The sequence below is a fragment of the Megascapheus bottae genome, chromosome 3 (assembly GCF_031878675.1).
Source record: "Megascapheus bottae isolate mThoBot1 chromosome 3, mThoBot2.hap1, whole genome shotgun sequence".
In the NCBI taxonomy this organism is placed as follows: domain Eukaryota; kingdom Metazoa; phylum Chordata; class Mammalia; order Rodentia; family Geomyidae; genus Megascapheus; species Megascapheus bottae.
The window spans coordinates 58141486-58158026 of NC_143511.1; the positions used below are offsets into that span (position 1 = coordinate 58141486).

At 41.9% G+C, this 16541-nt stretch overlaps 1 protein-coding gene across 1 annotated transcript in view; it reads right to left on the minus strand.

Moving 5' to 3' along the window:
* Aptx (aprataxin) overlaps positions 1 to 16541 on the minus strand; it is an 84293-nt gene that overhangs the window by 63023 nt on the left and 4729 nt on the right. The gene's annotated exons all lie outside the window — the stretch shown is intronic.

A 16541-nucleotide genomic window follows, 5' to 3' on the forward strand; every position in this document is an offset into this window, starting at 1 on the left:
GTAGCCTTGAGCTGAAGAGCTCAGGGACAGGGCCCAGGTCCAGTTCAAGCGCCATGGTCCACCAAAAAAAAAAGAGGGAAGGGGGCAACATTGTCCAAAAAGAAATGTACTTTTTACCTGCCTCATGTAATTGTAACCTCTCTATACATCACCTTATAATAATTTTTAAAATATTAAAATCTTTTCTCGCCCCATCTGTGCTGGTACTGGGGTTAACTTAGGGCCTACATGCCATCCCTCAGCTTTTTCACTCAAAGCTGATGTTCTACCACTTGAGTCAGAGCTCCATTTACAGCATGGTGCTGGTTAATTAAAGACTGGACTTTCCTGACCCAGCTGGCTTTGAACCTCAGTCCTCAGATCTTAAGATTCTATAGTCAGACCACAGTTGAAGTGCCCAGCTTTCTTTCTTCCTTTTTTTTCTTTATCTGTGGTGGGACTTGAACTCTGGGCCTGGATGCTGTCCCTGAGCTCTTTAGCTCAAAACTACAGCCCTATCCCTTGAAGCCACAGCGCCACTTCCTGTTTCCTGGTGATTAAATGGAGATAAGAGTCTCACAGCCAGCCTGAGCTGGCTTTGAACTGCGATCCTCAGATCTCAGCCTCCTGAGTAGATAGGATTACAGGTGTGAGCCCCTGCACCGGGCTTTCTCCTTAAAAAAATGTATCTATATCTATATAGATATAGATATAGATAATTGAACTAGGAATGTGGCCTAATGGCAGAGTGCTTGCCCAGCATGAACAAATCCCTGGGTTCAATTCCTTAGTACCACATACATAGAAAGAAGTACTGTTTATCTGAGACAAGGTCTTACTAGACAGTCCAGGATAACCTGCAGTTTATTATGATAGCCCATACTGGTCTTCTCCACGTTATCATTCTGCCTCAGCTTTCTGTGTGCTGGGATTACAGATAGGCACTATGTACAGATTACCACACACAGTTTTCTTGTTCAAAGTGGAATATTATTTCCTTCCACAGAAAAACAAACTCCACTGTGTGATGGTGACAATGATGCTATCAGAGCTGCAGAGAGGATGGGAACTTCCTCCAGAAAATAAAAGACAGACTTCCTTTTTTGTTGTTAGCAGAAAAGATACAGGTTTATATGTGGTTCACTCTAGGAAGTGGAGAAACACAGAAAGCATCTCAGCAGCTGATGCAAGACGCAAGACTAGGGAATTCAGTTTCAAGTACTAGAGATAAAAAGAGGTAGCTCTGGTGACCTGACCTGTTTTTTGTTCCCTCAGGACTAAGCTTTTTAGCCTTTGGTTCTACCTGCCTTGCTTTGTTTGTCATGTAATAAGTACTGTGTGGACTGTATGGAATTGGCAGACATTTTCCCTATTCCCAGTTTATTATCTCTATAGGGTAGTGGCTAGAAAAGCAAGGTCTTGGGACAATGCATAGCTAAGTGTGTGTCACTCAATTGACTTCATATTGTTGTATACCTAATCTCCAGAGCTTTTGCAGCTGACAAAACTAAAAGAATCTCAGTTACACAATTCCTAATTACCATCTCCCTAACCTCATCTAAGTGAAATCATAGTATTTGTCTTTTTGTGACTGGTTTATTTCATAGTATAAGGTTCATGGCAGAACTCCTTTTTTTTTTTTTTCCTTGTATTTATTTTGCTTAAGCAGTAAATGGAGTTTAAACTGGGGACCTTCCACGTACTAGGAAAAGATTTTACCACTCAGTGGCTGGGGGTTTGCCCTAGTGGTAGAGTGCTTGCATAGCATGCATAAAGACCCAGCTTCGATTCCTCAACACCACATACATAGAGAAGCCCAAAGTGGTGCTATAATTCAAGTGGTAGAGCACCAAGCATTCAGGAAAGCCCAAGGACAGTGCTCATACCCTGAATTGAAGCCCCCAGACTGGCAAAAGACTCCGCCACTCAAAGCCATCCCCCCAGCCTCTTTTGTTCTGGTTATTTTTTTAGAAAGGGTCTCATTTTTTTGCCCAGGTTAATCTAGAGAGCATTCCTCTAAACTGCCCACGGTGTTTCAATAAGGCTTCATGAACTTTTGTCTGGTTGTAAGCCATTTGCACCCATCTAAAACTTCCTTTTAAAAGATGAATAGGGCTTGGAGTTTGGCCTAGTGGTAGAGTGTTTGTCTAGCATGCACAAAAACCCGGGTTCGATTCCTCGGTACCACAAACAGAAAAAAAAAAAGCTGGAAGTGGTGCTGAGGCTCAAGTGGTAGAGCTCTAGCCTTGAGAAAAGTCCAAGGACAGTGCTCAGGCCCTGAGCTCAAGCTCAGGACTGGCAAAAAAAAAGAAAAAAGAAAAAAAGATGAATAATATCCATTGTGGGTTTGGAGGTGTGGCTCAGTAGAGCCCTAGCCAGAAATCAAAAGCATCAGATACAGAGTTGGAGTCTCTATCTAGAAGGAAGGAAGGGAGGGAGGAAGGGAGGGAGGGGAGAAAGAAAGAAAGAAAGAAAGAAAGAAAGAAAGAAAGAAAGAAAGAAAGAAAGAAAGAAAGAAAGAAAGAGAAAAGAGAAACCTCCATTGCATATACACATTTTATACATTTCTCCATAGATGGCTTATGTGATACTTTCCTCACCATGTGACCTGATAAGACAAGCCTGAGCTGTGTGGTAAGATCCTGTCTCAAAAAACAAGACCAGGGGCCAGGAGTTTAGCCTAGTGGTAGAGTGCTTGCCTAGCATGCACGAAGACCCAGGTTCAATTCCTTGGTACCACATACATAGAAAAAAGCCAGAAATGGTGCTGTGGCTCAAGTGGTAGAGCTCTAGCCTTGAGAAAGTCCAAGGACAGTGCTCAGGCCCTGAGCTCAAGCCCAGGACTGGGAAAAAAAAAAAAGAAACTGAGGGACAGTGCCCAAGCCCTGAGTTCAAGCCCCAGGACCAGCACAATTTAAAAAACAAACAAACAAACAAAAACTTGGCATATAATCTCAGTATGGTAGCGTGCTGACCTAGCAAATGTAAAGCCCTGAATTAGATCTAAAGCACTAGAAAAAGAAAAGAGTTCCTGAGGAAATGAAAATTAAATTAATCCACAAAGATAGAAAAGAAGTAGACTAGTGAAAGTACCTTATAGAAAATATTCTAAACCCAGATGCCCTGCTACAGATGAATGGATACAAAAAATGTGAGATATACATATACACACAATGGAATTCTACATAGCCAACAGACAAGATAAAATAATGTTGAATGAGATAAGTCAAGACCAAAGGAACAAAAGGCACACAGTCTCCTTGATATGTGGATATTAGATCCAAACAGTACAAGAGCAATGACTCAATATTTAGGTACCCAAGGTTATGGACATGGTCTTGGAGATATAAACATAACTACATAGACATAAAAATCTATGATGGAGGCCGGGAGTTTGGCCTAGTGGTTAAAGTGCTTGCCTAGCATACATGAAGACCCGGGTTCGATTCCTCGGTACCACATACATTTAAAAAAAAAAAAAGCCGGAAGTGGTACTGAGTTTCAAGTGGTAGAGCTCTAGCTTTGAGAAAGTCCAAGGACAGTGCTCAGGCCTTGAGCTCAAGCCCAGGACTGGAAAAAAAAAATCTATGATGGGCTATATACTCTATAGAAATGTTTTATTATATATTAATATGTATCTATGACATACAAACCCTCAGCTTAACTTTATGTTCTATGTGCCAGTGATTGTATATAGAGATTCCCTTCTGGAATACTTGTTTGTTAAACATGACATTTGAAATATGATGTAAAAATCCTATTGATCATGTTAATAAAATCTTTAAAAGAAAAGAAAATATTCTAATGGGTGCGGAGGGAAACAGGGACAAAAACATGAGAAGGGGTATCAGTGTATGAGAAGTAATGCACCTACTACCTAACGAATGTAACTGTATCCCCTCTATACATTATTCTGACAATAAAATTTTTTTAAAAAACAAAATATTCTGGTCTATAGAAGACATCTACAAAGGCTTTCAGCATCTTCTTTCAGGCATGCTAGCAGTCTAATAGAGTTGGCTGTAAAAGAAAAATAGTGATATCTGGAAAGGAAGGAGATAATAAACCACTGAGATTATATATAAGTTCATCATTCAAGGAAAAAACTGAAAAGACATGCAGAGAGGTTTATGCTATAATGACCCTGCTGGGAGAAAGATCAGAGAAGCTGAGAGCAGGAAGTGGCACTGTGGCTCAAGGGGTAGGGCAGTAGCCTTGGGCCGAAGAGCTCAGGGGCAGTGAACAGGTCCAGAGTTCAAGCCCCATGACCAACCAAAAGAAAAAAGCTGAGGTAGTGCAAAAGATCATGACAGCATCAACAAAGAGAAGTTCAGTGACTTGGACTATTTCATGGGCAGCCTCAGTTGGGATTTTCTGTAGGAAAACCTAGGTCGGACACCGAATCATAAAAGCTACTGAGTAGGGCTGGGGGTTTGGCCTAGAGGTAGAGTGCTTGCCTAGCATGCACGAAGACATAAGTTCAATTCCTCAGTACCACCTACATAGAAAAAAAGCTGGACATGGTGCTGAGGCTCAAGTGGTAGAGCTCTAGCCTTCAGAAAGTCCAAGGACAGTGCTCAGGTCCTGAGTTCAAGCTCCAGGACTGGCAAAAAAAATTGTTTTAAGTTATTGAGTAGTGTTAGGACAAAAACATTAGTTGCATGTTTCACAGATCCAAGAAATACATTATTGCCTATTGCTTCCTCTAGCTCCTCGGGAGCCTTCTCTCACCACATACAAACTAGAAGGGAGAGAATTTATTCCCATGGGAGCAGAATTGACAATGATGTAAAGAAAAGGATAGACAGCTGAGTATAATGGTTCACACACCTGTAATATCACTTACTCCAGAGGTGAGATTATGGGAGTTAGATATTCAAGGCCAGCCTGAACAAAAAAGTTAGTAATGCCTATTTAAACCAACAAGCCAGGAATGGTGGTACATGCTTGTAATCCAAGCTATGCAGAAGCTTAGAGGAGGAGGGTCTCTGAGGCTGGTCACAGGCAAAAACAGAAATAGCTACATGAGAACATAACTGAAAAGCAAAATAGAGCTACATACATGGCTCGAATGGTAAAGCACCTGTGTAGCATGTTCAGTGCCCTTAGTTCAAATCCCAGTACTACCAAAACAAAAAAAATAAGCCTGCACATTAATTCTGTACTGTCTTCCTTTTGTCCTGTCCTCTTCTTGCTTCTTCACTACTCTCCTACCCTTCCTTAGACTCATCTCTAAACAAAATCTTGTTGTCAGTGTCTGCTTCTGGAAGAATCTAATCTGAGGCACTTTTTTTTCTTTTTTGGCCAGTCCTGGGTCATGAACTCAGGGCCTAAGCACTAGCTCAACTCTACCACCTGAGCCACAGCACCACTTCTGGCTTTTTTCTATGTATGTGATACCAAGGAATAGAATGTGGGTCTTCGTGCATACTAGGCAAGCACTCTACCACTAGGCAAAACTCCCAGTCCTGAGGCACTTTTGACTACATTCTAATGACTTCATTTTATTTTTCGTTCTTTTTTTTTTAGACTTATTGGTACCCTTGGTGGGCTATGAACTCACTATATAGATCAGGGTAGACAAACTCAGTCTTATTGCCTCAGGTTCCCAAGGTGCTGGGATTATAGGCATACACCAGTATTCCCAGTTCCTTTCTTAACTTTTTTATATCATGGCACAAAGATTAAAATACAGTATTTTCAGGACACACATGGGTACATTTAAGTAGATATGATGAGGCTTACATAGAACCTAATAAAAATCATTACTTTTTTAAAAAATATAGTAAGATTTTAAAACAGTATATTTGAGGGGCCGGGAGTTTGGCCTAGTGGTAGAGTGCTTGCCTTGCATGCATGAACACCCAGGTTCAATTCCTCGGTACCACATGCATAGAAAAAAGCTGGAAGTGGTGCGGAGGCTCAAGTGGTAGAGCTCTAGCCTTGAGAAAGTCCAAGGACAGTGTCAGGCCCTGAGCTCAAGCCCAGGACTGGCCAAAAAAAAAAAAAAAAACAGTATATTTGAGAACTAGAGGAATGGCTCAATGACAGGGTACTTGCCTAGCATACACAGGTCCTGGCTTTGATTCCCAGAACTGCGTAATTAAGAGTATGTTGGGAAAATATTTATTTGACTAGGAAAATAAAAGATTTCTCATTTTCATGATAAGATAGCTATATTGTTTCTTATTAATATATTTTAATCACAGTATTGCCACAGGTTTAAGATGTTCTATCCAATAAACATGATGATATAACCATAGACTATACCCTACAATTTACTTTAAAGTCATCTCCCCATAATTTGTACTTTATTATATTTTTGACTCGTACCTTAAGGACAGTGAACTTCCACTGTGTGCTGACTTCATAGTTTTTGTTTTGGTTTTGGTTGGTCATGGGCCTGGGCATTGTCACTGAGCTCTTCAGCTCAAGGCTAGCCTCTATCACTGCGCCTCAGAGCCACTTCCTGGATGTAAGAGTCTCAGTCACTGGGCTGGGAGTTTGGCCTAGTGGTTAAGGTGCTTGCCTAGCATGCATGAGGACCCGGGTTCGATTCCTTGGTACCACATACATAGAAAAAAAGCCAGAAGTGGTGCTGAGGCTCAAGTGGTAGAGCTCTAGCCTTGAGAAAGTCCAAGGACAGTGCTCAGGCCCTGAGCTCAAGCCCAGGACTGGCAAAAAAAAAAAAAAAAAAAGAGTCTCAGTCACTTTCCTGCCTGGGTTGGCTTTGAACCATGATCCTCATATCTCAGCCTCCTGAGTAGCCAGGATTATAGGTGTGAGCCACCAGTACCCGGTTCTGACTTCATAGTTTTAACTCCCTAAAGAATCTAATTTCCAAGTTTTTCAGGATATGTCACTGCAATCTCAAATATTAATACTCATCATAAATGGATGTCAGAACTTTTACTTCAATTAAATAATGCTTATTTATGTTGGAGGGGGGTTATCCTGGAAAGAGGGGAAGAGAGAAAGAGAGAAAGAGACCACGACAGAGACAGAGAGAGGTCCTCTGGGTGCTGTCCCTGAGGGTTTTTTTGTTTTATTTTGTATTTTTGCTCAAGGCTAAAACTCGATCACTTGAACCACACCTCTAGTCCCTGTTTCTTTGGAAGTTTATTAGAGAAATAAGTCTCATGGACTTTTCTGCCTAGGCTTGCCTAGAATCTTGATCCCCAGCTCTCAGCCTCCTGAGTAGCTAGGATTACAGGCACAGCCACCAGCGCCAGGCAAGGTTTTGAACTCAAAGATGTGTTTACGTGGAAGGTACTCTTACTCTACCATTTGAACTATGCCTCCAGCACTTTGCTTTTTAGATTATTGTTTAAATAACCTGGACATGCTTTTGTGCAGAGCCAGCTTGAGCCATAATCCTTACATCTATACTTGGATTTCAGGCATGCACCATCACTCCTGGTTTATTTTTTGAGATCAATCTCATAAACTTTCACCCAGGCTGGTCTCAAACAGTAATCCTTCAAATCTCTGATTAGCTGAGACTATACGTTTGAGCCCCCTTGCCCAGTTATCCTGGAACTTCTTAGAAACATTAAGAAGACACAGGAAACAAAATATTAAATAAATAAATGCACAGGAATCTCTTCTAATTTATCCTGCCTTGCCTTCCCCTCCACCCCCCCTCTTCCTCCCTTTTTTGCCAGTCCTGGGGCTTGAACCAGGGCCTGGGCACTGTCCTTGGGCCTTCTCAAGGCTAGCGCTCTACTACCTGAGCCACTTCCAGCTTTTCCATGTATGTGGTACCGGGGAATCAAACCTAAGGCTTCATGTAGGCTAGGCAAGCACTCTACCACTAGGCCACACTCCCAGGCCCTCCACTATCTCTTCATTCCCAGGATTGTACCAGCAATATTTTTGCACAAATAGGCCTTTTATTTGACACTATTAAAAATCTGATTTTTTTTTTGCCAGACCTGGGCCATGAACTCGAGGCCTGAGCACTGTCCTTGGACTTTCCCAAGACTAGAGCTGTACCACTGGAGCCATAGCACCATTCCCAGCTTTTTTTCTATATATGTGGTACCAAGGAATCGAACCTGGGACTTCATGTATGCTAGGCAAGCACTCTTACCCCTAGGCCAAACTCCCAGTCCCAAGAATCTGAATTTTAAATGGATTCTTGAAGTAGAGGTTTGTATCCATCAGTGCATTCAACTTTAGCACCAGTCTTGTCTGCAATAGCTTTCCCAAACTACCACCTTCATCATGAAGCTCCATGGGCTTTCTCAATTCATGGGCTTCTTTAGCATTTTTACCTTCCTAATGAAGACATGATGAAATGGATAGACAGGCTAGCCTGTTCTTTTTTGTAAGGTATTACATACATTTATCCTCTTTACACATAATAATTGATAATCTGATGGCATGTTTTAAAGCCTGCTGCAGTATCAAATTGATAGTCAGTGTTTGTCATGCACAGGCCAGCCTTTTCTATGTCTCTCCCAGTCTGGAGAATCCATTTATTAACTACACCTTTCAAGTCATCTATACTTCTCAGATCATGATTTCCATCATCCTCTTCTGGATCTGGTAGACCTGCTGGTACTAAGTATAGGAGGTTTTGAATATCTGGCTGTTGCATTTTTTTAGTAAAAAGAAATGCAGAGGGGTCAGGAGTTTGGCCTAGTGGTAGAGTGCTTGCCTAACATGAACAAAGACCTGGGTTCAATTCCTCGGTACCAAATACCTAGAAAAAGCCAGAAGTGGTGCCGTGTCAAGTGGTAGAGCTCTAGCCTTGAGAAAGCCCAAGGACAGTACTCAGGCCCTGAGTTCAAGCCCAGGACGAGAAAACAAACAAAAACCAATGTGGAAAAGACAAAGTAAATAACCATTTGTACTCTTGACATCAGTATGAGATTCAGCCATTTTTTTTTTTTTTGACAACAGAGCACATTTTTTCCCCAGGTAAGATTCGTGTCTTGGAAGTTGGTCAGACAGTTCTTGCCCTGAACATCCTCAGCAAGTAGCTTGAATTTTCTCCTCCTCCTCCTCTTCCTCCTCCTCCTCCTCCTCCTCCTCCCCAGGAGGATCTTGATCTTCGTCAAAGCTAGTGCTCTACCACTTGAGCCACAGCTCCACTTCCAGCTTTTTTCTATGTATGTGGTACCTAGGAATCAAACCCAGGTCTTTGTGAATGCTAGGCAAGTACTCTACCACTAGTCCAAACTCCCAGCCCTGTAGCTTGAATTTTCTACATGAAGACTGATCATTCTGCAGATCAGCAAGGCTCACTTCAAACACCCAATCCTTGAGGCCATCAGATGCAAATTCGGTTCCTTGAGTCCTATGACTCTTAATTTTTTTTTTGCCAGTCCTGGGGCTTGAACTCAGGGCCTTGGTACTGTCCTTCAGCTTTTTCAAGGCTAGTGCTCTACCACTTGGGCCACACCACCACTTCTGGCTTTTTCTGTGTATGTGGTACTGAGGAATCAAACCCAGGACTTCCTGCATGCTAGGCAATCACTATGCCACTAGGCCACACTCCCAGCCCCCTAATATTTCTTTCCTTAAACATGGCCAGTACTTTCACATTATGCAATCTTTCTTAGAAAATGGATTAACCACTCTCTTCTTGGCTCCCTTTTTGCCGACTTTTTTTTTTTTGCCAGTCCTGGGCTTGAACTCAGGGCCTGAACACTGTTCTTGGGCTTTCTCAAGGGTAGATCTCTACCACAGCACCACTTCCAGCTTTTCTATGTATGTGGTACCAAGGAATCAAACCCAGGTCTTTGTACCTGCTAGGCAAGCACTCTACCACTAGGCCAAACTCCCAGCCTCCTTTTTGCTGACTTTTGTAAGGTGCTTGTTCTTGCCAACTGCCATGGTGCTGCTCAGTAAGCCAAAAGGCTATACCAGCAGTACTGAACTTCCAACTTTCCTCCCACCCTAAGATAGCACTCTTGAATTTCCTGATGTTCATTCTATTTGCTCTAAAATATTCTTTTTTTTCCTTCCTAATTTACATTTGGCTCCTCCAGTCTATTTACACTTTAATATACAAACTAATTGTGTTGCACACACACATACACTCACACTTAAACCCTTTCCTGGAAAATGCTTCAAAACACAAATCTGATTGTGTTCCTACCACATCTTAGGATTACTGTAGAATCCTTGTTTAGTGTTGTGCTATGGAAAATTTTTATCCATCTTCCACTCCCATCTGCTGTCTATACCTTTCTATCAACATGTCATAACATCAGGAATTCTTCCCACTTTAATAAACCTGCTCAGTCAAGGTTTTCAAGAAACCTAGAAATTTTCTCTGGCTAATGTTAAAAATTGCTGGAATTGCCCTTTGTGCCATCCCCAAACATATGAATCCTCTACCATCAAGGTCCTTAACCTCACAGTCAGAGAAGTAATAGTAGTTCTTAGAACAAGAGGATCTCTATGCTTTTGAGATTCCACTCCTCCTACTAGTCCAGTGAGAGGGACATGGCTATAGGAATCCATGTGAACACCTGTGTTCCACACACTCTAGAGTCTTGGCCTTCAGCCAGATGGAACCACAGCAGCTCTAACTCTCCATTGGCTGGTATACTTATTTAGCCATTTGACTCAGACCACCATCTACACTGAGCAATATTAGACATTGTTCTAGTTGCTTTCAAGACTTTACAATCTAGAGGGGACAAGCAGACCATAAACAAAGAAATATATAGGTCATGTGAGGATAAATACCATTTTAAAAAAGCAAGATAAAGAGTGGAAAGGATATTTTTGTGAATTGTGGAACACTTCTATTGAAAAAGGAAGAAAAGTAGAAGTCTGAGTAAAACGAAAAGCAAACAAAGAATTTAAGTCAGAAGACTGATTTTTGGGGGGGAGCAGGGGAGACAAAGGATCTCATGTTATTCAGACTAGCCTCAGACTCCTGGGATCTATCCCAGGAATGAAAATATCAAAGATTGCTTTTTAGGCAAGTACTTTACCACTAAGATATATCCTTAGCTCCTTCCTGGATTTTTTTTTTTTTTTTGCCAGCCCTGGGTTTGAGCTCAGGGCCTGAGCACTGTCCTTGGACTTTCTCAAGGCTAGACAAGGCTAGAGCTCTACCACTTGAGCCTCAGCACCACCTCCGGCTTTTTTTGTATATGTGGTACCAAGGAATTGAACCCGGGTCTTCCTGCATGCCAGGCAAGCACTTTAACCACTAGGCCAAACTCCCGGCCCCCTTCCTGGATAGTTTAACATTTGTGATTGAGGAGTAAAAGTAACCATTTTTTCAAGAAAATCTTTGGGTAACCTTTCTCCCTATGGCAGTCTATTATTGTAGTAGATCCATTGATTCTCACATCAGAATTCTCACCATTGTGTAGTGCCCTCTACATTGACTCTGGATTTGGCTTTGGCCAATGGGAAGTTAAGAAGCACAATGCAAGCAAAGCTCTGTGTTTACAGAAGCACCATGCAAACAGAGCTAGTACTTACTCATTGTGGTATATGTGGGCTTAACCTCTTTAGATCTTCCTGTTCAGATCCCAGTGGCCAGGCTATGAGAAGTCTAAATCAGCCACACAAAGCTAAATGAAGCCCCCAGCTGAGCTGAGCCCCAAAGCCAGATTCTATCCATAATCAAGTCATCCCAGTTGTTACCACATGGAATAGAAACGGGCTATCCCTGCTAAGACTTACCCTAGTTGCAATCTTTTGAACACATACGTGTTATTTTATATCACCAATTCTAGAAACACCGTGGTAAACAGCACTGAACAACTACATGGTTTATATTTTAAAATAACTATTTTCCTACAGTTTGCTAATTTTTTTTTTTTTGGTACAGGGTCCTGGGGCTTGAAGTCAAGGCCTGAATGCTAGCCTTGAGCTTTTGTGCTTTTGTGCTCAAGGCTAGTAGCACTCTACCATTTGAGCCACAGTTCCCCTTCTAGCTTCTGTTGCTTATTTGGAGATGAGTCTCACGGGCTTTCCTGCCCCGGCTGGCTTCAAACTGCCATCCTAGATCTCAGCTTCCTCTGTAACTAGTATTACAGGCATAAACCACCAGCACCCAGCCTGCTTGCTGAAGTGTTAAAAGTAAAATATCTAAAATTTGTGAAGACCTGCCTTGTATACTTGTACAAAAGTCAGTTTAAGTGGCACTGTGGCTCAAGGGGTAGGGCAGTAGGCTTGAGCTGAAGAGCTCAGGGATAAACCCAGGCCAGAATTCAAGCCCCACCCCACACAGAAAAAGAAAAGTCAGTTTAATGTCTGTGCTCCCACTCAGCTACAGGTCCACAGGGAAAAAGACTATGTCTATCCTGGTCAACATTGTTTCATTGAAAAGACCCTAGCACAATAGTAGACATTACACCAACATTTTAGTAAATTGACTGGGCTATATAAAAATCAGCAGTAGAGCAGGTACATGTGCAGTTGAATCCTCAGTACCAAAAAAAAAAGTTGGTAAATCAACATTGCTAATTACATCATTTCCTCTGCTTGAATAGGATAGTAATTCTTATAAGCATTTTTACTAGTAAACACATAAAATATTCAGTACATGCTGACACTATTCTAAGCATTTTATAGATATAATCATACATGCTAATGTATGTTTATGTTTAGGAATATGTTCTAAGAAAGGCATTAGTAAGAAATTTTGCCATTGTGTAAATATCAGAGTGTACTTAGGTGAAATAAGATAAGTAACATTACCAGGGGATATAATCTTATGAGACCATCATCATTAAACAAAATATCATTATGTAGAACATGATGATGTTAACTCATTTAGTCCTTCACAGTAACCCAATAATCTAATAATAATCTATCATTAGTCCCTCTTTAAGATGAGGAAATCTAGACACAGAAAGGAGAAATCATTTGCTCATGGAAGGACCAAATTTAAACATAGAATCCTTTTCCAGAATCCATATGCTTATCTCTCCCCTGCTACTTTTTCCTGATGCTGAGCAAATACTCTGCCACTGAACTATATACCTCTAGCTCCTAAAATCTCTCCTCCTCCTCCACTTCTTCCTCCTTCTCTTCTTTTTTTGGTCAATGATGGGACTTGAACTCAGGGCCTCGGTGCTGTCCCTGAGCTTTTTTGCTCTACCACTTTAAGCCACAGCTCTTCTAGTTTTCTCTCATTTAGTTAGTTGGAGATGAGTCACACAGACTTTCCTACCCCGGCTGGCTTTCAACCTCCTGAGTAACTAGGATTACAGGTGTGAGCTACCAGTGCCCTCTCTTCCTCTCTCTCCCTTTCTCTCTCTCTCTCTCTCCCTTTCTCTCTCTCTCTCTCTCTCTCTCTCTCTCTCTCTCTCTCTCTCTCTCTCACACACACACACACACACACACACACACACACACAGTGCCCCTCTATGTAGCACAAGCTGACTTTTCAAACTTACAATTCTACCTCAGCATCCCGTGTGTTAATATTACAGGTTTATATTACCATGCTCAGCCTCCAAAATCCATATTCTTCATGGGGGAAGAAGGGAGACAGAAAACACATAAGGAGTATATCTGTTTGAATTCAGGGATTCATGCTTGCTAGGCAGGTGCTCTATGTCTGCTCTACTTTTGCTCCAGTTAAAATTGAGATCAGGTTTCACTGTTATGCCTGGGCCAGCCTGGCTACTTATACTTCCTAGCATAGCTGGAAGGATGAGAGACATCCACCATTCCATTCTTTTTTTTGCTGAGACATCAAACCCTTTAATACGTGAGGTGGGGGGGACACAATCCTTCACAATCCTCCCAATCTCAGCCTTGCAAGTAGCTGGGATGACTGGCACTGGTGCAGTCAGCCACTAGTTGAGATGGAGGTCTCATGAACTTTTTGCCTGGGCTAGCCTTGAACTGAATTTCTCCCAATCTCCACTTCCCGACCAGACAGAATTAGAGAAAGAGCCACTCGCACTTGATCAGAATCCCTAGTAGAGACCACCTCAATAGACTTTGCTGGTGAAACAAGAATAAAGATTTCAAAGCACAAGAGGAAGAGCATGATCCACATTGATGACATCATCAAGTAGTAACTTCCCGTTGGGTGCATGCTTCTGCTCCAAAAATGTGCTCATGATGCCAGTGAAAACAGGAAAATGACAGTCAGGAATGACAGGTGATGACAAACACTAGGAAGAAAGACTACATGTGGTCTATCTCTAGACTTTTAACTCTGTCAGCTAAACTAACCAAACTCTAACCCATGGATTTAGCCCAATTCCCATCTCCTAAATCAACCAAGAAACCTGAATCAAATTTGGATGCTGATGGTTCATGCTTACAATTCTAGCTACTCAAGAGCTGAGATCTTTGAGGCCAGCCCAGACAAATCCAAGAGATGCGTATCCACAATTAACCAGAAAAACTGAGAAGTAGAGGTGTTGGAGCAAATGGAAATGTGTCCCAGTAGTAGTACATGCATGCACATGTGCAAGCACACACACATAGAGCCAGGTGTCAGTAGTTGCTAGCCCAGTTTGGAGGTTCTCAGTCTTTTATAATGCTTGCATAACCTGTGAGCAACACAAAGACTGATAGCAAAGCCCTATCTTGGTACCCTTCTCAGCCACGCTTTTGTCCTGAGAGAAGGCCTGGATGCAGAAATATAGATTCAAGCCAACAACACTGTTGAGGTCTTGTGTGAACAAACTCAGTTGGAGAAATACAGTATTTTTTCCACCACCACAAGAATATATACACACAAATACCCCTAGCCCAATTCTCAGATTTGGAGAAGACATAGAAATTTAACATTAAAATATTAAAGTGGCAGCTTAACCCAATAATAGGAAAAACGTTCCTTAAGTACTCTGCTTAATAGCTATAAAAAGGAGGCCAAGATCAAAGGAGTAGAACTTCAGGTCTTGGAAATCAGGAGTCTTCCTCAAGGGAATCTTTAAACTGGGTCTTCTTCATTAAACAGTCACAAAACAAACATTGAGACTGTCTATCTGACCATTTCTGTCCTTGCTGCTGGAGATAAAATATTAAGCCATACTCTTCAGAAGCACTGGTGTATTCCAGTGAATGGCCTTTTTAAATGTGTGCTGCCATCAAGCTATAAGAAGCTACCACCTGTGGCTGGCAATGTGGCTTAGTGGTAGAGTGCATGCCTAGCACAAACCCTCAGTATGACGTAAAACAGAAAAAGCCAGAAGTGGCTTTGTAGCTCGAGTGGTAGAGTGGTAGCCTTGAGCAAAAGAAGCTCAGAGACAATGCCCAGGCCCTGAGTTTAAGCCCCAGGACTGGCAAAAGAGAAGAGGAAAAGAAAAGGAAGTGGAAGAGGAAGAGGAGGAAGAAGAGTTCAAGCCCCATGACCAAAGAAGAAGAAGAGGAGGAGGAAGAAGAAGAAGAAGAAGAAGAAGAAGAGGAGGAGGAGGAGGAGGAGGAGGAGGAGGAGGAGGAGGAGGAGGAGGAAGCAGCAGCAGTAACCCTCTGAACTGGCTACTCAAGGCAGGGATGGTAACAAAGGCTCTACTCATATAACACAGTGTATTCATCATCACTATATTAGTGTTATTATTATTGATGGTGGTATTGGGGACTGAACTCAGGGCTTCGTACTTGGTAGGCAAATTGGTGTGTTTGGTTTTGTTGGTATTGAGGATTAAACTCATATAATGCTTTACAGTATGTGCTCTGTATAAGCATCCTGGAAGACATTCTAATCTCATCTCATTTCCAAGGGAGATCTTTTTTTCTCCAGAACAACTATTATTATTATTATTATTATTATTATTATTATCATTATTATTTTGCCAGTCCTGGGCTTCAGCTCAGGGCATGAGCATTGTCCTTGGGCTTTCTCAAAGTCAGAGCTTTACCACTTGAGCCACAGCACCACTCTGGCTTTTTTCTATGTATGTGGGACTGAGGAATCAAACCTGGGTCTTTATGCATGCTAGGCAAGCGCTCTACCACGAGGCCAGACTCCCGGTTTCAACTAGTATTAATTTTATCTTCTGATACCATGAAATGTAGGACCAATGAGGCTGCCAACTTGAGAGACAAATACATGACTCAGTTGCACTAATATGCTTTTTTGTTGTTGTTGGAGCTGGGAGCTGTCTTGAGCACCTCTGTGTTCAAGGCTAGTGCTTTACCACCGAGCTACAGCACCATTTCGGGTTTTTAAGTGACTAATTGGAGGTAAGAGTTTCACAAGGATTTTTCTGCCCAGGCTGGCTTCAAACCGTGATCCTTGGATCTCAGCCTCCTGAGTAGCTAGGATTACAGGTGTGAGTCACTGGCAACCAACTCCTAATATGCATTTTTTGTGTCCTTAGGAGTGGCTATAAGCCATTCTGGAAGAAGGCATTTTTCTTACCACCAGTCCCTATATTTGTTACCACCAGTTACCTACAGTACTACATTCATATAAATGCAGTGACAGGCGGGAATATGACAGCATTTAAAAATTAGGCAAACAGCTAAACACCAGTGTTGCACACCTGTAATCAATCCTAGCTACTCATGAGGCTGGGATCTGAAGATCTGGCTATCTGAAGCAAGCCCTGGCAGAAAGGTCCAATTAATAATCACCAGAAAACTGGAAGTGGATCTGTGGTTCAAGAGGTACAGCA